The sequence below is a fragment of the Ambystoma mexicanum genome, chromosome 11 (assembly GCF_040938575.1).
Source record: "Ambystoma mexicanum isolate Mex_15411 chromosome 11, UKY_AmexF1_1, whole genome shotgun sequence".
In the NCBI taxonomy this organism is placed as follows: Eukaryota; Metazoa; Chordata; class Amphibia; order Caudata; family Ambystomatidae; genus Ambystoma; species Ambystoma mexicanum.
The window spans coordinates 448701673-448725184 of NC_090934.1; the positions used below are offsets into that span (position 1 = coordinate 448701673).

The following is a 23512-nucleotide window of genomic DNA, read 5'->3' on the forward strand; positions in this document are numbered from 1 at the left end:
TACCATCTGCTGCAGCGGTTTTTCAGAGATTGATGCAACAACTGTTTGGGGGCCTTGACGGTATATACTGATTCCGGGATGACATTCTGATTGCAACCATGACGGAAGAAGAACACAATACCAAACTGTGCTGCAGGTGATACAAGAAAAAGGGCTCACACTTAAGATTGATAAGTGCAAGATCAAAGTGAGGGAAGTGACGTATTTGGGACACATCATAAAGCACAATGGAATCAGTCCAAAGAGGAATCTGGTGGAAACAATATCAATCATGCCTGCCCCTTCAAATAAAGATCAAGTGTGCAGTTTCTTGGGGCTAGTGAAATACTATTCAAAATGTTTACCACGTTTTACAGACAGAATGCAACACATGAGAGCCCTCATGAAACAGTCAACAAGATTTGAGTGGTCTGAGGAGCTCCAAGAGGAACTAGAAAACATAAAGGGGACCATAAACAGTGCACCCACACTCAGTATGTCCAGCAGCACAGCTGCTAATGTAATCACAGTTGATGCTAGTAATGTTGGCCTGGGTGGAGTGTTGGAGCACGTCCAGGAGAATGGTATTGTACCAATTGCTTTAGCTTTGCGTGTACTGAAGGTGGCAGAGCTAAATTATTCAACTATAGAAAAGGAAGCCCTTGGAGTGAAAAGGATCCTGAAGCATTTTATAGGATTGGTATGGGGTCTTCCGGTAACTCTTAAGACTGACCACAAGCCATTGATACACATCCTAAATTCTAAGAATCCACACTTAGTGTCCTCTAGAATTTGCAGGTGGATCATTGACATAATGCAATTCAACATAAAGGTAGTAGACGCCTGCCAAAATTAATGCCATCTTGGATTGCTTCTCCAGACTACCATGGGATAACGGAGAACAGAATGTGGATCATGTTGATGAAAAAGATATCAGATGCATTATTACACATAGTTCTCTACCCTTGAGTTGTCTACTGATGAATATGATCGGATGTTCCCTCCCTTTGTCATCTAACTGGGACAAGACCGCTCCAATTCCGGTGTTGTAGGCATCCTTCTGGACGATAAAGGGTTTGCTGTAATCAGGCACACACAACACAGGTGCCCAACACAGACTTTCCTTCAAGCCAATAAAGGCCTTCTGACAGTCTCCGGTCCAATTAACCTTCCCCAGTAGTTTGGGTGCAGTCAGAGCTGTCAGAGGGGCAGCTATGGTTCCATAGTCTGCCATGAAGTTGTGATAATACCCAGTGAGGTCCAAAAAGACTCTCACCTTGCTTTGAGTGGTGGGAGTCTCCCATCCTGTACCTTACTGGGGAGAGGTTGGATTTGACGCCCACCTACCTCATGACCAAGATATGTGACTTTCCCCTGAGCTATCTGGCACTTGGTGGCCTTGATAGTGAGGTTAGCCCTTTTAAAGGTCTGCAACACCTTATCCAGGTGAGTCAAATACTCTTCCCAGGTGGAACTGTAGACAGCAATGTCGTCTAGGTAGGCAACACAAAAGGCCTCAAGCCCACTAAGTGCATGATTGACCAATCTCTGGAAGGTCGCAGGTGCATTTTTCAACCCAAAAAGCATGACTCTAAATTGGTAGAGCCCCTCAGGTATTGAGAATGCAGTCTTTTCCTTGGCATGGTCCGTCAGAGCTATTTGCCAATAGCCTGAGGTACGGTCAAAGATGCTCATAAATTTGGCAGCACCTATAGTGTCCACAAGCTCATCAGCCCTGGGCAATGGGTGCGCATCAGTTTTGGTGACGGCATTGACTCCTCTGTAGTCCACACAGAACCTTCAATCCTTGGTACCTGCCTGAGAACTTGCCATGGGGACAAGGACCACTGGACTGGACCAGGTACTACTTGAGGGTTCAATAAAACCCAGATCCAACACCTTGGCGACCACAGCCTGGATGTGGTTCTTCACAGTGTCCAACATCCTGTAGCATCTGCTTTTGACAGGAACACTGTCACCAGTGTCGATTTCGTGCCTCCATCATGGAGTCAGTCCTAGTGTCAGCGAGAACAGAGGCTTATACTGCTGGAGCAAAGCCCTGTAGGCCCTCTGCTGCTCTGTTGTCAGATCTGGAGAGAGATGCACTCCCTCCACTGAGCCATCCTTATGGTTGCGATGCAGCAAATCAGGAAGGGGCTCACTCCCATCCTCTTCTTGCTCTGAAGCCAGCAAGAGACACGAGACTTCCGCTTGCCTATGGAAAGGCTTGAGCCTGTTGACATGGAATACCTCTCTGCAGTCACACACCATCACCCCGTGAGACCCATACAGCATCATAACGGTAGGAAAGACTTACCATAGATTTCAAACCCTATCTAAACAATCCAACACTGCAACCCTCCTTTGTTATCTCCCTTAGACACTACCCTCGAGCGGACTGTAGGAATCTTACCGCTCTCATTCCATGGTTCCCTGTACTCACTACATTCTGCGGAGCTGAGGACCTTGCAAGACCTTCGTCTTACCTGACTCATCAGAGTAAACCACAACACCCACCATTCCTGAGACGACACTCCACCTTTCTCTTGATGAGTCGCAGCAGGGTTTTTTTACCCCAGAGGGTTTCCCTAGGATTTCTGTGGTCCTCTGTTTTCCCCGTTTGGAGGGCTGGGAATTGTAGGAACCCCACGGGAACTTTCACTATCATCTCAAATACATCTGCTGACCAGGTTAGTGATTTTGTGTTTCTGTGGCAAAGTTTCTCTTTTTGGTACACCTTAAGAGTATGCGAGATAAATATTTGATACTAAGGCTATAGGCAATAATTTGGGAGGCCCACCAGCTAACCTGGTGGTTCTCAGAGGCGCACCTACATAGTCCTCTGTCTTGAGCCGGGTCCTGTCCACCACTGTCATGCTTGCCCCAGTGTCTCTCAAGCCAGTAGAAGGCTAGCCATTCAAGAGGACATTTCTCAAAAACCTACAGGTGTTCTGTGGGATTGTCGCCAGTACTGGTCCCAGGCCCCAAGGAACACTAGGGAAATCTCTACAGGAGCACCAAGGTTGATTCCTGTAGAGGAGCGGAGGACAGTAGCCTCAACCTCAGGCATGGGGTAAGGGTAGGTCAGGCTGACAGCCTGGACTCCAAGTGCCTTACCTTTATACCTGGGGTCACCCTTCTTGTGGTCAAGAACCCCACAGTCCCAACAAGTGCCAGGAATGTGGGATACAGTACTGGAACCACTGGGAGCCTGATTTGAAGCATGAGGACAACTGCTGTTACTCCCACCCACATAGGATTTATCCCCACTAGATGTTTGGGTCTTAGGAGAGGAAGGTTTTGGTTTACCCGACTGTGAATGCTTCTGGGATTCCTCAGCCTTCTGAGAGATCCTCTTTTCTTTGTCCTTGTCCTTCACACTGGAGTCCTTAGGGGAACCCGGTAAGAGACCCTCTTGTCAGCCAGCCTGGCCAGCTTAAAGGGATCTAAAATGTTCTGTCAGCAACATACTGATGCAGCTCTGGTGAACAGGCTTCAGAAAAAGGCTAAAAAACAAAAAGGTGGGACAATTCAACAAACGTTTTCACCTTGTAACCATCAATCCACCCCATCATGTTCATGTGTGCAGCACCCATCAAGTCAACCCAAGACACATTATATCTTTTCTTAAATTCCCTGAACCTTTTAGGGTATTGGGTAGGTGTCTTGCCAAACTTGGCAATCAAATCAGACTTCATGTACTCATACTGACCCCTTTCTTCCATACACACCAACCAAATCTTTCATAAACTTGGTGGCTGGGGACCTGACACTCAACTGGTTTCTCTGAATTCTCCACTCTAGTTTTCTCTAGCTGGATTTTCTGACATTCATTGTCCTTTGTTTTTAAGTTCAAGATCCTTATCTTTGAGTATCACTTCCTGTGCCAACTCCTCTTTCTTAAGTTCAACTTCAGTTTCCAACTCTCTATATTCAAAGGCCAATTTCAGCAAAAAAATTAAAGTTCTGAGGAATTCCCGGAAGAAACATTGCTGTAGGTCAGAACAGAGGCAGCAGGAGTGGTGGTATTCCCATAATCAGATTCAATAACAACCCCAGGGGCAGGGGGCTCAATGGTTGCATCCACCCCTACATTAAGAGCTTCACAATCAGTCTGGTAGTCCACCAGGGCAGCTATCAGCTCAGCCCTAAACTTATCCTCAAAGTCTAACTCCCTGGCTTCGCAAGCACTCTGGAGAGCCTGTAAGCTCATCCTAGTCAATTTACCATTTGCAATAGATTCCATTGCTAATATAGTTATCTAGTACACAACTAAACCTCAGTTTAACAAAGTGTGGATATTTTGTAAGTGGCAAAGTTACAGACTGATTCTTAAAACCATAATCATCCCACCTCTGCCACCAGTTTAAAGCACCGGAGGGGGGTATTGGTACTCCTGCTCTCTATATGCCAGAGGTGAAGCATGGAGCACCCTAGCCAAGAGTCTCTAATTGGTAAAACGTGGCAAGCAATCAAGCCTTAGCTGTCAGGAGGTGATGCAGGCTGGTTCTTAAGTACAGTGTAGTCCCCAAGCACCCACAACGGAATGTCCACACACTATGTTAGTGAAAACACAGTCTTTATATAAACAAGGTTCACGTTTATATACACAATCACAATAACAGACATTCTACTCTGGCAATACTATAATGGAAAATATATACAGGTCTTTCCATTTACCACTCTTAACTATCGATTCCTTTGAAATGCATCAACTACTAACAGTTCAAATGGCATACAAATCAGGTTATAAGATGAATCAACGATAGACCAAAAAAAGAAAGCAAGTTGAATCAAGCACTGGCAGCACACTGACTCCCGATACCTAGACATAGTTCTAGGTGAGGATCCCCCCACCTGGGCAACCTGTAAATAAAGTGTATTTGACAAGCCCAGTCCAATTATACTCAATATAGTCTTGATTCTTTCTAAAAGGGTCCACAACCCCAAAGTACTTGGTTTCGTAGAGTTCTTCGATGAGTCTTCGACTGGCCCTTCTTGAGTGCGCTCCATCTAAGGCAAGAGCCACGGGTCATCGATAGTGGGTGAAGAAAAGGGTGAATACTGTCATTGTGGCAGCAGCTTTTTGCTGTGCTCATTGACGATCGGTCGAAAACGTCCTGCAAGCTGAGGCGTGTGGTGCACCTCAACAACGAGTGCTTGTTGCCGCAAAGAGTCAATGAAGAACTTTGGCCCAACAAGGGCAGTGGGTCCTCGGGGTCTGGCGAAGGCAGACAGGACTTAACCACGGATGGTTTTAGTACTTTTGTCAACGCCTTTGAGGTCTTCAGGTGGCGGGAAACCCACCGGCGTATTCTCCTCGGTCGTCGGTGGCCTTGACTTTCTCAGGGATGACAAAAGCGGTTGACGATGATGAGCAAGCGAGTCCTTTGATCAAATGTCTTAGGCAAAGTAGCACTGCGGCTCTGGTCGGTGACGGCGGTCGTCGACGGGGATGGACTTCAATGTCCGGGCGCTTCAATTCATGATTCCGTGGCAATCCCCATCTACGGTCGGCAGCCTTTCAAGGGTCTGACATCCAGGGAGCTTTGGAAAAGATCAGCCGGTGCACGATGGTTCCTCATATCTCGGGAAGAGGTCTCCTAATCATATCCTCTCTTGGATCAGTTCATTGGCAGTCACGCAGCTTTCAGATAGCGAAGGACAGCAGCAGCAATTCTTCTTCTTCCAGCGGGCTTCACGGTTAAGCATCAAGTATCAACTTCAGCTTCTGAACGATTTCCATCAGTGAGAGGCCCCCAGATATAATGTTGATCTCCCATTCACTCTGCTGGGTCACACTCAGGCAACCAATCATTAAGAATGGCATTCAGGCAGTCAGGCAGCCAATCAGGCTCACAGTGCATTCAGGCCATTCTTCTCCATGCAGACACCCACAACACAGAATGTGGATTCAGACAAGCATGTTGCCATTCAGCACTCCACACTGCATTCATACCAGTTCGGGCAGGGCTGTCTCAGTCATTGTGTCAACCACTAGATGCTAGACACCCATAACATGAAATGTGTATCCCTCACACACTCCATTCACCCAGGTCCCACCCCACGGGCGTGCCCACAACATACAGTCATTGGGAAGGCTCCAGCCAGTCTGGCCTGGACTTCCCCACAATACCATACATGGAACTTCCACCCAACAGCCTGCCAGACGGAAGGGACAGAGTCAGGTCTTACCGGGACTTTGGGCAAACAAAGGTAACAGGCGATAGAAAGCAAGAGGCCACAGGAACCATCTTATTTCCTATCAGGAATCAACTGATTCCAATGGCAGGGCCTGGGTATCCCAAAAATGGAGGATACTCAGCGCACCTTTCAAATTCAGCATGGAGCTGCCACCAGCTCATACCCTGCTCTGTGGGCCACACACAGGTGCCCATAAACATACACTAGGAGTACAGGGTTGTACTCCCACCCATGGGTGCCATAAGGGTTTCCCAAGGCTCTGTTTACCAAACCAAAAAGAGGAAGAGCTGCACTGCCAGGAGTCCCACATGGACTCCTGGACAGAAAACAATACAGAACATGCATGAAAAAGGACTACAGAACAAGGACAGGGAGGCCCTGTCCCTCCAGTGCAGTGCATTTCCAGCATCACAATGTATGTCTATAGAGCGTAAATAGAAAGCATTCTGAACTACAGCAATGACACTTTGGACACAGCTCACTGCAGGGCTTTTTTATATGGACACAGAGGGGCATATGGAGGATTATGCTGTAGATGGAAACAAGGGATTTATAAAGAGAGCATCATATGTGACAGGTAGCAGAAACTTTGATTTACTAGGACAAACCCATGGTCAATGGTGTTGATCTGAAAATTAAACTCTCTCGAAATAAAGATGCCTTCTTTCTTAACAGTGATGGTGCAGAAGCCTACAAGCTGGTAATAGTATCAGCAAGTTTATTTATTAAAAGGGTTAACGAGTCACCTACGGTCAGACTCGCTCATGCTGACGCTCTACAAGCATCTCACTCGAAATACCCTGTTCAGAGGACATCATTGAAAATCTTCAGTCTACCAGCGGGAAGTCGTGTCGCCAGTAAGTATGACTTATTCGTAGGACAATTACCTAAAATAGTCATTATTTGTTTTGTGGATAACATCGCTTTCTCAGGGGATTACGCCAGTAATCCTTTTAATTTTAAACATTACATCTTTAACTATGCTGCTCTTTTTAAGTATGTGGTTGTCATACCTGCTAAAGCCTACAGCCCCAGGTTTTAAAACAAAAAGATGATTACGGAGTATCTGGGGTAGTTTCCATCAGCGGCAAGCACATGCGTGATAAAGGCTTTGTGATACCTCGTGACTACGATTCTGGTTACACCTTGTTGGCTTTTGATTTGAGATCCGACAATGCATCATCAGGCCATTACAATCTGATTAGATATGGTGATTTAGGCATCGCGGTCCGGTTTGCTGCAAATTTACCAAACATTGTGAATCTTATTATGATAGCGCTATTTGACTCAGTCATAGAACTCAACAATCAGCGTCAGGTGCTGTACGATATGTAATGGATACCTACCAGATCATGCGTTTCCTGCATAAAGTCAAACATGCTATGAAAACATTCTGAGGCGTGTATTTGTGTGATAACATTCCAAGGGATATACCTGCTGATCTGCCTGTCAATCTTGTGGTGAACAGAGACCCCCAGCATGAAGAAGGCACATATTGGATAGCTAGGTTTATAGACAAGGGTGTAATAACTGTCTTTGATAGTCTGGGGTACTTTCCAAGCCACCCCATATATGGCAGAGCTCTATGGGACTATGTTAAACATATAGCACCTGTATTACATTATAATAGAGCTCAGGTGCAGCATTCTGAAGCCGTGACATGTGGGCAACATGCAAGAAACAGTCATTGTGGGACGTTATGCAAAGCTATTCTCTTGATCTCAGACAAAATGATCGGATGGTGGCTGATTTTGTGAACAAGAGCAAATATCACAGACCCCCTATAAATGTATTTAGCTTTTGGCAGAAATGTACTCTTGTTACTAAACACTAGAGATGTGTACATGTCTAAATAAAAAACATATTGTACTTTTAAACAATTGCCTCGTATTTACTTGTATAATTGTTTATTCATATTTTAAAATACAAAATGCAGTGCTAGACATGAATAAAAGGATTAGACGCAAAACGTTTGCTTGGTATAAAAAACCAGTGTATTTTATTACAAACAGAGCCTTTGTTTATACAGCTTGAAGGGGGTATACATATAAAAACATTTACATAAACACATAGATATATATTAAAACTGTTAAACATGGTTCTTAATATTAAGAAACACAGTTACACACTAAACCAGGCCGAGTGTTTGGGTTCCTTTTTTCTTTTCTTAGGGGTAATATCTAGAGAATCAACATCGTCTTTCAATGCCTCTAGCAGTTCACAATGACCCATATTTCCCAGTAAAGTAGCAGGGATGTTTAAATCTGCAGCGGATTGCATGAACAGATCCCAGCCTCTAGGTTTTAGGTGTCTTCCAAAAGCCTGAGGATTAGTAATGCTGCAAACTAAATCGTGGACGTTTCAACCTTTGACAACAACCCCTTTATATACAAACTCCCCCTTTTCGTTCCAGGGTACCAACCCCTAGTCACCCATCATCTTGTTAAACAATAGTTCAGTATTTTTACGATAGCGGGGATTAATGGTGTTCAGGACTTCTGCCACCAGGGGGTCTGAAATGGGGGGCCTGGAGTTGGCCTGTCGAGACTTGCGGGCTCTTCAGGGGGCATGTACAATGTGAGTTTATTCTTCTCATTTTCGGTTTGTCTAAAGTGAGTTAAGTATTTTTGGAGACTAGATGAATAGAGGGTAACCTTGTCATAGTCCGATAAATCATGGCGCATCAGAACATCTTGCATTTCAGAATTGAACCGCAGGGTGGCTGATTTTCGAATATCATGTTCTTCACGGTTCTGGGTGCTCAGCCCCTCCATCTGACGGGTGTCAACCAGATACATCTTCTGGCTGTACTCCATTAACCGCTCCCTAGAAGTCTGGTGATCAGAGGCAATGCAAAACCTAGTAACGAAACTATGAAACCAGTGGATTCCTTTAAAAATGTTCTTTTAGCTTTTAGGGAAGCCCTCTTGTTACCCAGTTTCTTGAGGAGGCGCTTTTTCTTTTTTAAGGCTCCTAACTGGTGGCTGGATACTGGAACGTTCCCCTTGACGGTGTTGAAGGCAATCTCGGCTATAGCAGATACTAAATCTTCAGAAGCTGAGCACAGAATGGCCTTGCATTGCTGTAGTGGTGCCGTTACTAGCATAGTTCTTACATATACGTGCCATCATGATGGCCGGTCGCGGGTGCTAATGAGAGTAGCTTTTCTCGTCATCAGTTTTTTCTAGAGGCCTTTTGTATGTTAACAGCCGGTAAATCAGGATAGAAAAGACTGGTGCACAATCTGTAGTCCTCTAAGGTGTTTGTTTTTAAATCCACCAATAAGTAACCATAAGGTTTCCAGGTAGCATCTTCAAAGGCTTCTATGGAAAACCGGCTGTTACCTGGATAGATCTGTGTCACTAGAACAGAGAGTTGTTGTTTCTCTGGGGTTCTTAAACAGAACGATATAGTTGGCGTTTAGTGTTATTGAATGGTTGCCCTTGTAGAATACATTCTGAACAATGTAGCAGATACTAAAGTACGATGGTGCGAATGCTGTATGAAGGCTTTTTCCAGTTCAGAGCTATGCCCACCCTCCATTTTAAGATCATCTACGATAATCATATTAAGGTTTGGTGGTAGCAAGCGGTCGTCATTCAGAGGATCTGGTAAGCCCTCCCCAAACTTCAGGTGCGCTATTTTAGTGACAGCGGTTATTATACAGTGGTTGCCAGCAAGAGTAAAACCAACTAACATTATCAGGTATGGTTGACATTGCCTTGTGGGCATTTTCTAGGAGTTGTTTAATAAAATAGCGTTTACCACAGCTCGAAGGACCTTCTAATACGGATGAAAAAGAGTGTTGAAATTGGGTGTCCTTACGCGATCCTTCCTAGCCTTACGGTAATGTCTTGTAGTCATTTGTGAGCACCCGTTTATCAAACACTACCCTCAAAGTCTTCTGCAGCATCTGGGTACTAATTTCCCAGCGCTTTTTCTAACGCACTATGGATGGTTGCTGCACCACAATAGTCTTGGTAGTGTTTTTTAAAGTGTACTCACGCACTAACTCTTTCAGACTGTCAACATTGATTTTCATGCTGTTGCTGACGTTCAAAGTCATGCCTTTTACTTTCATGCAGACAGCCCCTGTGGAAGTCCTACACGAATAGGTTTTGGGCCCTGCAGAAACAAATTCTATAATGTGTTCCCCCAGAGATTACCCAGATAATCACCCAGTGGGGGATTCTCCTGCCCGGGGGCACTAACAAAAATGACTGAATCAGTGTTGTTGTACAAACACTGCTCTTGGAGAGCGTCCATGACGGTATACAGTTCCAAACGGGCATGGGCGGTTGTGAAACATGCAATAAATATGTTTATATTATTGGAACACGTTGGGTACTCCTCAGCGTACTTCCAGCAGAGGCACGCCGTTTCCTCGTCTATAAACTGCAGGCTTGAAATGTCATAATCGGCGTCAAAAAGATAGGCTGTCAGCACATCAGGATCGGCTGTAATGGTTGTGTTTGGTAAATTGGTTCTCTCAGCAAACTTACCCCATAAGGAATTCAAACATAGATTAGCTAGTTGACATCTGGAGGGGTTATTCTCAATGAATTCTGGTCTTAAACTGATACCCTGATGCTTATAATACTCATCTATTTACTTCTGTTGGGAAGCAGGGTCGTCGCAACCCTGAGGGTATCCTGAAACTTCCTGTTTAATTTGCAGGAACATACAATGTACTCACAGAAGAGCTCCACTGTGGTGTTATCAAAGTGCCATATTTTATTAATCTTGCCCAGACAATACCTTTTCTGCAATGCCACTTCTAACTCAATGGTACACCAGGTACCCATGATCGAGCGTTCCTCATCTCTGTGTGTGCATTTTGCAGTCTTTTTTGACTCTGCACATGTCATACATAAAGGGGACATTAGCTTGCCAGAAACCCTCTGAGGGAGCACCAGGAAATAAAGCTTCTTAGGCAGGTACACCTGGCATTTGATCAAGCGGAAATACTGCTTAACATCCCCAAACTTTTCATAGATGATACGGGATGCCCTAACGGGTAGTGTTTCAAGTTGACAAAGGGGTAGAGGCTGGTATAGTCATAGTACCATTAGTGTATCTTCTCACGCAGGGCTGTTTCATGATAGAGCTTGACAGCATTAGTCCTACCTCCAAAAAGAGTGTCACATGGTTCTTGGGGCTCTGGTAAATTCTTCTGTTTAAGAAAATCTTTAATTCGGGATCGTTTGTCAACATTTCTGACCATTCATGCTCCCAAAGCATAATAACGCGCAGACCACTGGTTTAAAAAAAATATTTTTTAAAAGTGTTCTTCTGTATAGATGATCATATGTACATGCCGTCAAGTTTTTATAGTCATCTTTCTTATAGCATTGGGGACACCCGTGAAAAAAACCCTCTTAAACTCAGAGGACTGTTCCCCCATTTAAAGAAGCATAACCATCTAGAAAATAGGGGCTGATCTTTTTCTCACCTCCCTGCAGGGCATGTTGTATAGGAATAATAATAATAATAATAATAATAATAATAATAATAATAATAATAATAATAATAATAATAATAATAATAATAATAATCTTGACCTACTGAGACATATACATTAACCACTGGGTGGAGGGTGTGGAGAAGCACTTTTGTTTACCGTGGTACATGTCTGGGGTATGAGGGCTATTGTTTCAGACTTTAGAAACATCTGTTTGTATATATTAATGCACATGCTAGCCAGTGTGATAAATGTAGAGGGATCTATGTAGGTAACACATTTTATCATCATCTCTGGGTTGTCAGGGTCCTCCAGAATGTGTATCTTACGTGTCAGTTCAATGATACTGTCTCGAAAAATGTTACAGGCGGTTCTCAAAATATTTACATCTTCACAACAATAGGTTTTTAGCTCCCTCTTAAAATCAAAAACATGTGTGCCATCCTCGGTATACCATTTAAGAAATGCCTCCTTATCGGCAGGCATTATGAGTTCTGAACCATAACACTCAACAGGGGGTATGGGTCCCACATAATTTTGATTCTGAACAGTGTTAAAGAAATGTGGAAATAACCTTTGGACCCGGGAAACCAAAAGCCTTAGGCAGTTTGCTCAACTTCATGGATAGAAAATTCAAACTGTCGATAAAGCAAATTTTAAGGTCTGCTACCTCGAGGAGCTTAGGCTTTGTACTCTGAGTTATCAGCTTGACAGCAACTCTCTCTTTAATTAACTGCTGTATTAAGAAGAAGCCATCATAGTCCTGACTGTTGTGAGCCAAAAAGCTGTACCCCCGGAATTTCTTAGCCACAAATGTTGATAAATCGGCTGATGCAGTCAGGACCATTGAATTCCCAATTGTCTTCCCTAGTAAGATGTTTGGCATGAATATAGTTGGGGATGTGTATACCTGTCTCTTGCATACACTCCATGTCAAAGACTATGTATTTCTCGGTCTTGGCTATATCTTTTGGGGGTGTCATACCACTGGTGCTCATCCAATGAGACAACTTCCACCTCACATCGGGGACAGATCCTACCCTTACAATTATGTTTGACCTTCATAAAATGACTGCAGGATCTGCAGTCTGTTCTAAGATGACATTCGGCTATACCTTGAGATGCTTTCTCAATGTGCTTTTGAAGACATTCTTTGGACCTGGGAAATGTTTTACACTTGGGACATTCAAAGCCTGATACACCGATCACCACGCACCCGTCTCTCTGACACTTGTTACAGTGGAAGTGGCACCTGTGAGCCACCTTATTGCTACATATGTGACAGCAGTGGGGGCATACATTTCAAGCCCCTAGGAAACCCGGAAGATTTAAGATCCCATAATAGTGCTGATCGTGGTGTAAAATATATATGGTGCTCTTATTAACAATGTCCCCTGCCAGGAAGTATGTCCAAAGCCTGTCCTCATTATACAGAATTTTGATAGGTACTCCGAAGTAGTCTTCAAATAAACACAATTTGTATACCCCCGGACAATGATATCCGGGGGTATACCCAGAAATTTGAGAAACCTCCAAAGCCTTTGTCTGTATGTAGCCATCAGTAACTGTTCTAGCCTCCAGCAGTGCTATAATGCTTGCTGCCATATTTATGTTCAAGGACCCATAGTTAAAATCCAAGAGCCAATGTTTCCTCTTGGCCACAGCCATGCTGTAAAGATTTTTTTTTCAGGGGCTGTACCCGCCTCCCTCTCTACACCGGACAACCACAGACATCAGTCTCAACGGTTCTGTTATGGTGAGTTCTGCCTTACTTTGTAACAGCTTCCCTATGTTTTCTAAAAACTCCAAAACATCAAAGTAATGGTAAAATGAACACCTTGTGAAAAGATGCCTATTCAAAACCGTACTATGTAAATGTATCTTGACGAAATCGTTAGGCCCGACTGTTTCAAGGATCTGGGAGAGAAGCCTTTCAACCGTCATTAATAACCGTTGTCTGGTAGATCTTAATTGATCTAAATTTACAAAGCAGAACACTTTATAGTATTCAATACTTCTAAACTTTGGTAGATCTCTCTGGTATGTTCCCATACTCTGTAGAAAAACTGTGCCCATTTCGGACGGCGGGGGTGTATTTTGGGGCTGTGCCTCTAAATCTTTCAGCGAACGCTGCACAATGATTATTTTTGCTTTCCTCAAGCGTTTCAGAATTTGTTTTCGCTGCCTGTGGGTTCGAAACCATTTCAAATGCAGTGTTGCTAAATCTTTTACAGGTAAGCGCCTTTTTTTAACAGGGTTTGAAGGTGCGATTGTATCCTTCAATACTAGCATCGGTGTCTTAGGCTCTGCGCTTAAGTAGGCATCGTCTGTACACAGTCAGGGGTCTACCCCTGATCTTAAAGACGTTGTGGGGGTCTGCAAAATCAGGCCTGTTTTGTATAAGATTTTTTAACAATTGTTTCTTTTTTTTTTAGTTTGTTTTTAAGAGTTAGGGGGCTTTTATTTTTCATTATTTTTGTAGCCGGTGTGTTCACCCTGTTTTTAGATTCCTTAGTGAAAAGGACATGTTTGGCCTAAGAGACACGCCTACGCATCGCTACTAAAGATTTTTTTACCAAGGCTGTGTCTCAATCTACAAGCCTGATGTCATAATCTAACGTTGTTCCGTGTCCCTAATACATGTTTTTCCTTTCTCTGTTTTTTTAAACCTGGTGGCTGAAATAATTGCTTAACACAAACCCTTTTAGAGTCACAAGTTTTTACAAAACCGTTCGATGTATTAAGATTCTTAGACTTTGGGGACTTTAAGGTCTGTATATTATGCTTTGTACAATAAATTACTGTTGTTTACACCGTTGGGTCCTCTGTAGGAAAGATCAAGGGGTTTCAGAACATTGCCTGATCCACAGATAATAGAGGTGTATACAAAATCTTGACTCTCTTTTTAAGGGTGAGTCTGAAATAACTATGACTGACTCTTTTATGGGTGAATCAGTAATTATTATAACAGGCTCAGAATCTAGGACGGCACTGGTTCTCGGGTCAACCCTCAGACGTTCTACATCTTCAGATTTTGTAACAGACAGCTCAATGTTGGGGATCGTTGGTGAGAACACATGGGGTGGTGTGATCTCTCCACAACCAGGGGACCACGGACAGTGGCTAACTCGAAGCACCGACTAAAAGGGCTCCGGAGCTCCCGATCAGGAAATCGGGGCCCTGTATAATGACACCCCGATCTGGACCTCTGAGGTAGTCTAACATTCACAGGGTCGGGAACAGGCATGGTATGCAAAGGCATGCACGATTCAAAGGGGGTGTATAGGTGTTGGGAGCATTAACACCTTGCTGGTTCGAGGTAACTAGAATATTTTCAAGCCCTTGAGAGCCCAGTCCCTTGTTAAGAAATAATCTGTTTCATTTATTTAAAACATTATGTATAACCCCGGCTTCCACATAACCGGTGCTGTTTGCATTGTACAAGGGTTGCGTAAGCAGCTGACCTGCAGGTGTCGGGGTGTCCGAGGGTGGGGTCACAGAGGTTGTTTGCGCTAAAACTTCTTCCTCCACCGCAACACAAGACTCTAAATCAGAGGTCTTCAAACTGTGGGGTGCGCCCCCCCCCAGGGGGGCTCGGCCGCATCCCAGGAGGGGGCGCCAGAGCCCAGCATGAAATGTAAAAAAAATGTTTACAAAATTAAATATAATTTTTTGGGATGAAATGGGAAGGGACAGCTCACATGGTCAGACTGGACCATAAAACGGTCTTAGGCACCAATGAAAAAATGGCCAGCAGTTGCAAATGGATATTCAGTCCTTTAGTCAGAGACTGCTTGAATAGTACCCAAGGGGTTGTTTTTTGTTCAAATGTAAACAAATTGTGATATTTAAAGAATATTTATTCAGCAACGACTAGCTGCATAGTGAAGTAAGTCCTCAAACAGGCCCACATTGGCCACAAAAGTGGCCACTTTTGACTGGCCTACCCTAGCATTTTGCATTTTTGGTACGATCATTGCCCTATTGCCCCATAAACCAGTCCAAGCCTGCCAGCTCATCCATAATTGGTGAGGGGGCGTCCACCCACTGGCCACCTCACCCATTATGGAGGAGCCGAGGAGCCAGCCCAGTGAAACACTGAGCACTCCCTCAGCTGCTTTTTCCAGCTGAGGGAGTGCTCCTGGGCTGGCTGAACTGTCAAAGGGAAACACTGTTTTGCCTTTGACAGTTAATTTCCCCTGCCGCACATGATCATTGAGCCATGCAACGCTGGGAGTGTTTTGCTTCGCCAGCCTTGCATAGCTCATTGGAAATGCTAGCTGGGGCACTGCATGTATGTATGTTCGAAGGGGTGCTCCTGCGCCTCCTCGCACATACCGGCAGAGCAACTCGGAGCGGGGCATTTTAGCAACCACATGCAGGCCCCTGCAGAAGGTACGTTTATGGCAATTTATTTTTTATTTAAATGTTTACGGATGTGTGTATGCTTGTGTTATGGGACTGTGGTGGGAGCAGGATGGGCGGCAGCACTGGGATAGTGGTAGGAGTAGGGTGGGGAAAGCCCAGGGTCTGTACTGGGAGTAGGATGCGGTGATGGCACACAAAAGTTCATAGCGATTTCTACATACTGTCCATCTGGCACTTTTGGGGGGGCCCGACCTGTCCAAACTTTGCTCAGGGGTGGCCCAGGCCAAAAAAGTTTGAAGACCACTGCTCTAAAATTAAACAAACGAAAAAACTGTTTTAATGTGCTATTGCAGAAAAAAATAGTCCAAGCAATGCTTTACAATTAAATGCTATGGTACAACTAGGGGGTTACAAAACCCCATTGAAATAAGGGTGTCGCTGTGAGAAAATGTGCCCAAACAATACTCTATAATGAAATGACACGGTCTTTCTAGGGCAGGCTTGTCCAACCTTTCTGAATGTGGGGCCGAAGCATTAACTTTTTGTCACTCAGTGGGCCGGCGAGCCAAAAGTCAACAACCTCACCCAAAGCAGTATATTAAAAAGCGATACTGTGTGACCTTTCACACAATAGCATCACAAGTAGTGTTAGCCATGCAGTCCCAAATATAGCTTTTGGTGTCATGGGCAGTGATCAAAGGTTAGTTGCTTGTGATTTCTTTCAGTGTCTATGTGTTAATAATTTTCAGAAATAGTGGGGGCGACCGAGCGAAGCGTGGGAGCTATAAGGTTCTAGGGATGGTTTGGGGGGGTTCCCCCCCCAAGAATTTTTTTCAAATATGTGGTTGAAATGGTGCATTTTATAGCAGAAAAGGTGACCAAAAAGCCATAGGTTTACAATCGGTTCTAAAGGGGAACATGAAAATTCCATGTCACCAACAGCAGAAAAGAACATTTTACAACACAACACATTTTAATGATCAATGTGTCCACAGTGTAAGACAGCACTGTCACTGATGTAACACATTGTCATGCTGGTTGTACCCAAAATATGCCTCTGTAGCAACATGTCTATGCTGGCTGTTCCCAATTTAGGCCAGCATTGTCCTGTACAAAGCATGATTGATGCTGCCTGAGCATGTGCAGTGTGCCCAATACATATGGTAGCTTATCGCTGTAATACACATTACTTCTGTGGTGATGAAAGAAGCATAATTCAATTCAACAGGTAAAATGTGGAAAAGCGATCACCCAGAGGTGAACCTAATTGAAGAAACACAATGTGAGCACAATCTTAAAGTATGCAACCTAGCAGGACTAGTGCACACTTTACCTTTTCTTTCACCAATAAATCGGGGGGGGAGCGCGAACGCAGTCCCCCACTACCAGAAATAATGCAGTTGTGTATCCCGCATTTGGGAACATAGCAGGGGTCTGCAAATCCAACGTGCAATGGGTAAGCCTCATCCTGGGAGATCTGCCCTTGAGATCAGAGTCTCCCCTGCCAGCTAAGTTGAGTTGCATGCAAGAGGGCAGGGGTTGGGTCACTTCTGGGAAGCCCCGCTAAGCGAGGGTGAGAAGGCAGGCCCTGACCCAGCCCCAAACCCCCACCCCCTGGAAGCTCTGAGCGTCTGCAGAGCTGCCTGTCCCGCGTGTAGGGGGAAGCTCCAGCAGGCAGAGCCCAGCAGAAGAGCAGATTGTAGCGTAGTTCCTTTCTCCCATCAGGCCCTGCTCGGCCTGAGATTTGTATAAATAGCAGGATGGCTCGAGCAGGCCTGTTAGTCTGCCCACTGGCCTGTCGGCCCCACACGGGCCCATGGCCCTACTGAGCGGAGCTGCTCAGCGCTGGCCCCATTGACACCATCATAATCATCCTGGACCTCGACACTCCACCACCCCATAATCTCAGAGTTCTGCTCAATGACAATGCTGAAACTTTGACATCTTTGCCGTAACCATATGTTGTGTCAGCCGAGCCTGAACAGCGCTAAAGGCAAGTAATTCCCTTATCTGGGCCCAGAGGTCACTGAGTCTTCCAGTGCCATCCACTTGGCACGGCCTACTGTTCCCAGCGTTTTCTACCCGCAAATCAGCCCCACTGCCAAACAGAACTGCATCATTGGAGCCCATCGCTGCTGCTCTCCGACTTGACCCTAGCCCAGCGCAAAGGCACCCATGCTTCTGGTCTGATGCTGAAAAGCCAGGCTCTGCTGAGATCCGAAAGACAAGAACTAAGGTATTTTGGGAACATAGTACTATTGTTTTTTGTGTTGCAACTGTATCAGCTCACACCTCTCCTGAAGGGTATAGGCTGCCCTCAGACTGCGCTACCAAAAGAGTGAAAATAAGTTATACCTGTTGGGCTTGACTGTTTCACTTTTATGATTGGGATCACTGCTGCATGGGTATTAAGCGCGTTATAAATAACCTATCATATCAGATCATATCATAGATCACAGATCAAGATCATAAGCAACTTCCAGAAACCTTGGCAGGTGGTCCACTGAGGCCCATTTGCAGGTTGCAATGTGTTATTGGGGCACTGCTAGGGTAACATATTGTGCTGTACATGTGGTATTCGCCATGCTTTGATACCCCACTGGCCACATCTATAATGTCCAATGTACTTGGTATAATGCATGGACATTTTCATCAATCCGCACGGTGCTTAGAGGTAAACGTAACTGAGCTCCCGTTGTTCTTCTTTGTCTCGAGATGAGGAAAAAAAGCACTGCAAAGGTTAAGTTTCTCAGCTGATAAAGGTTCATCTTCGGTGACATTCACAATTCAAAAGAATGATTTTTGGGGCAGAGAGGCTGTGTCGCCGCAACCCCTGCTAAACATATGTCCAGAGATGACAAACCTTGAAAGCAACTCAGCACAATGGCCCTCTGAGCAGCGGCCCACGGCTAATCAGGGGTTCAGGAATCCGCTGCGCTGCCCACGCCGAGAGGAACTCCTGCACAGCACCTGTCCACATAATCCTTCGCCCGGGCCAGCACTCTCTTCTCCTCTCCTCGCCACCTCCTCCCTTCATATCGGCTCGCCTTTTGCCCCTCGGAGCACCATGCAAGAGAGGAACGGGCATGTCTGGGCCGGAGCACGTTCCTCTCTTGCATGGTGGGTCCTACTTGCCTGAAATGGGATATTTAAATGCAAAGTAATTGCTACTATATTAATCCCATTGTTCATAGTTTGTGGGAGTACTGGGCAATTGTATGGACCCGCGCTCACTGAAAATGAATGGTATTCCCGAGGTAACCCTCACTATGCCGTGATGCAAATTAGTCTCTCATTCCTCCATCATTAAGTCCCAAGATCTTCTTGATGAATTTATTTATTTCTGCAATGTTTGTCGGATATCCGACAAACATTGCATAAATAAATAAATGAACGCTTCGTGGCTGAGGACTGTAACTACCTCTGTTGACCCCATGGGGTCACCAGAGGAAGTTACAGTTTTGCGCACAGGCACATTTAAAAAAATAAAATAATAATATATATTTTTATTTTTTACTCAAGAGTTGTCCAACATACGGCCTCGTGGGCCACATAAAATGGCTTGGCGGGCCGCATTGTGGCCCGCGGGCCGTATGTTGGACAACCTTGTTCTATGGCGTTACAAAGACACATTGAAATATTAACAGACGTCGCTGTGTAAAAAGGGTTCATTCGTTAATAGTCATACAAACGTACAATGTGGATCGGCCGCAGGTTGTTTCCGCTTTAACAACGGAACAGCCAATGGTGTTGATCCTCCAGAGTGTGAATATGAAATAAAATCAAAGAAAACGTTTACCAACATGCTCTACACCAAGGATTCACACTGTTGCCATCTGCTTCAAATGCATAACCATATTCGCAAGTCTTGGAAAACAACCTGTACAAAAAAAAACATTCAGGTTTTACAGTGTCGACCTTTAACTAGCATATCTAGAGTGACAGCCGCCATTACCTGCTACAGTGACAGATGCCTCTCTTCCAGTCTGAAAAGGCCCAGCATCAAGATGTTGAGTATCATCGTCATCAGTCTTGGCATAATTATGATCATCCGTGACCGCTAAAAAATAAATAACAGCATACACGTAAATAAAAGCAATATTTAAAAAGAAAAAAGAAAAATTTAAAATCAATATCTAATTACTTATATTAAATTAGTAATAGATATCAATAACAAATGTAAAATTATTAAACATTAATAACACATTAATAAATAACCCATACCGCATTATTAAAAATGAATAACAAATATTAATACATACCATTGGGGAATAGTAATAAATATGTGGCAAATATTACATTAATAATTTATAACATCTATTCATACATATTAATAAAATATATTTAATAACAAATAAAATAATTAGTTAATTGAGAAATTAATTAAAGGTTATTAACAAAATAAAAATGCTTTAAATTAATGCGAACAGCCCCAGAAAATATATATATATATATATATATATACATTCATAACCTCTTAAACATTTGGGCTATTCTTATAATACACACCATATGTCTGGAAATAATCAATTCCATTTTCAGCCAAGATCACTGTAAGAGTCTCTGAATTTAAACATATGGCCTCCACGCGTGCCTCCCATGCAGCATATTCCTCTGCTAGAATAAGTTAAACAATATTAAACTGTGGTCCCCACAGACTGCTAATGACCGATCACAGGGGCAACATCCACATGGCTGCACCAGAAATACAACATACACTGCTGAGTCCCTTATTCACGGGCCAAAGTGGGACAGTTTGATGAGTTAATTCACTCTGCAGCTTGTAGTTTTGACCAGTGTTGCTGAATAAATATGTTTTAAACTGTAAAATATGCATCACATTTGATCAAGAACCTTCTCCCTGGGTACTATTCAAACAGAGTCGCAAAAGGAATGAATACTCATTTGCAACGTGGGCCACTCTTTAGTTAGTGTCCAAGACAATTTTATGCCCCAGGCCGACCCTGACTCTGGTGCTAGTAGTTTTGACCAGTGTTGCTGAATAAATATTCTTTAAAATGTACACTATGCACCACATTTTATCAAAAACCTTCTCCCTGGTTACTATTCAAACAGTGTCACAAAAGGAATGAATTGCCGTTTTGCAACTGTGGGCCACTTTTTTCATTGTTACCCGAGACAATTTTATGGCCCAGACCACCCCTGACTCTGGGGCTAGTAGTCTTGACCAGTGTTGCTAATTATATATTTCTTTAAAATACATAATTAGCCCTCAAAGAATAATTAGCCCACAACGAACGGCAGTGCAGGATCACCTTAATTTGTGGGGGGCCCCTGCTTATCCCCGTGAAAAAAAACAAAGGTGTTGCCGGCCTCAACGAAACCCCAGGCATCCGCCTTAAAATAAGCACGGCAAGCCTCTTTTATTTTAAGGCGGATGCCTGGGGAGCCAAAACCTCCCAGCCTGCAGCGTTTTATTTTAATGCATATGTTACATACGCATTAGAATAAAACGAGGCGGGTTGGGAGGCCCTGGCTTCTCAGGCATCCGCCTTACATCAGAAAAAGATGGCAGAAGCTACGACCTAGGGGTAGGCTCATGGAACTGTTCTGGTTACAAACCATGGTTTTGTTTGGTTCAAACAATAATGGAAAGGGGGGTGGGTAGGATGGGTGAGGGTGGGACAGGATGGGTGAGGGTGGGACGGGATGGGAAAAGTATGAAGACAATACTTGATTTGACGATAAGGTTCAAGAGTGATGAATAGGGGGTTCATGAGGATAACAATGTTCGTTACATATGTTGTAATTAAAGACCAATATTGTCTTAATAAAAATGAAAATAAAGTTGGGTAAAAAATAAAGCTAAAAAAAACAATAAACCAGACCTGCCTCATTTATTGTAAGGCGGATGATTGGGGAGCTGCAGCCTCTCAGCATAAATCAATGCAACCCGGGCATCCGCCTTAAAGTAAGCATGGCAAGCCTCTTTTATTGTAAGGCTGATGCCTGAGGAGCCAGGGCCTCCCAACCCGCCTCATTTTATTTTAATGCAGATGTAATATACACATTAAAATACTATGCTGCGGAGTGGGAGGCCTCTGCTCCCCAGGGAACCGCCTTACAATAAACAAGACCTGCCTAATTTATTTTAAAGAGGATGACTGTCTTTTTTTAAAATAAAACAAATGAGGGGAGCTGTGAAAACAACATCACATCTCCCCAGACACAGGCACACAGCAGGCTTTAAGAGCCCTTAACAGCGTCACATTTAGAAAAGAGTGGGGCAGCCTTTAAACTACCCACTGCTTCCCGCTTTTTTTTCTAATTGGTATGCTGATAAGATCTCTCCCTGTGAGCGGGACTCTCGTTACACCTCCTCACAGATGGCAGTGGGAGATCTTAGCAGCATACCAATTAAAAAGAGCAGGGGGAGCCTTTGAACCACACACAGCTTCCCCGCTTTTTTTTCTTCTAATTGGTGTGAGGTTTTGCGCGGTCCCTCAAACCGGCAGGAATCAAGGAATCAAGGATCACCCGGTAGTCGGGGTGCATACGAACCTTCTTTATTAATCAACACGGCAGTAACTGCCAAAACCCCGTCGTCCCCCCTCCCTCAGCCAACGTCACTTCCCCTCACCAGGGAAGAAGGACCGTAACGGCGGTCCGCCCACTAATGACGTGGACAGGCGGTATGCCAGGAAAGAACCTGACAATTGGTATGATGTTAAGGGCTCTGAGACATAACACAGATTGCAATTAAAGAGAGCTGCAGGACATGGTTTTAAAAAAAGAATACTTGGCAATACATGTGCATTTCAAGGGGCTGCACAAAAAAGCTCACGTGCAGCCCCTGTAATACACATGGATTGCAGTGCCTTTTAAAAGGAATACTGTTGAGGCCCTCATCACACAGTGTCCACAGGGCCTCATCAGTCTTCATTTTAAAAGGCACTACAAACCTTATGTATTACAAGGGCTGCACAAAAGCACCACGTGAAGCCTTTGTAATACATACGGATTGTAGTGCCTTTTAAAATGAAGACTGATGAGACCGTACACAGCACCATTAGCACACATTATTATTTATATATTTTTAAAGAATTGGTGCCTACATGAGCATAGCTAATGTAAGCGCCTCCTGGGACATGCCCACAACACATGCTTTAAACATAGATGCAGCCATAACAACCAAAAGGGCCCTATGCAAATGAGGCTGTTTTAAATACAAACATGGGGTTTAAAACACAGTAACCAAACAATATTTTTTTTAAAAGGGTATGAAATATTACCTGGCACAATAATGTTTCGGAAATGTTCATCATAAAATGATGGTCCTTCATATTGTGGTTATAATAAAACTAAACAAAAATAATTAGCTAGGATTTTAATTAGCTATCTTCTATTACATCAATTCAAAGAGTATACACAGACTTACTTTGTGCTCTGGCTGATCCTGCATGGTCTCTAAAAGTCAATATGGCAAAGTATCAATTCTGTAATGGCCAGCTGAAAAGTTCTGACAAACCCTACCCCCAT

At 44.0% G+C, this 23512-nt stretch overlaps 1 long non-coding RNA gene and 1 other non-coding gene across 4 annotated transcripts in view; both read right to left on the minus strand.

The window, feature by feature from the left end:
- Window positions 1-22599, minus strand: part of LOC138504724 (uncharacterized) — a 198180-nt gene extending 175581 nt beyond the window's left edge. For all 3 annotated transcript variants that reach the window (XR_011279927.1, XR_011279926.1, XR_011279928.1), the window contains exons 1-2: window positions 22535-22599; window positions 19968-20072 (exon numbers count right to left, since the gene is read on the minus strand). This is a non-coding gene — a long non-coding RNA (uncharacterized lncRNA). The remainder of the gene's footprint in view (window positions 1-19967; window positions 20073-22534) is intronic.
- Window positions 17367-17528, minus strand: LOC138505314 (U1 spliceosomal RNA). The gene has a single exon (XR_011280126.1). It is a non-coding gene; the product is annotated as a U1 spliceosomal RNA (small nuclear RNA).
- Window positions 22600-23512: the final 913 nt, after the last annotated feature.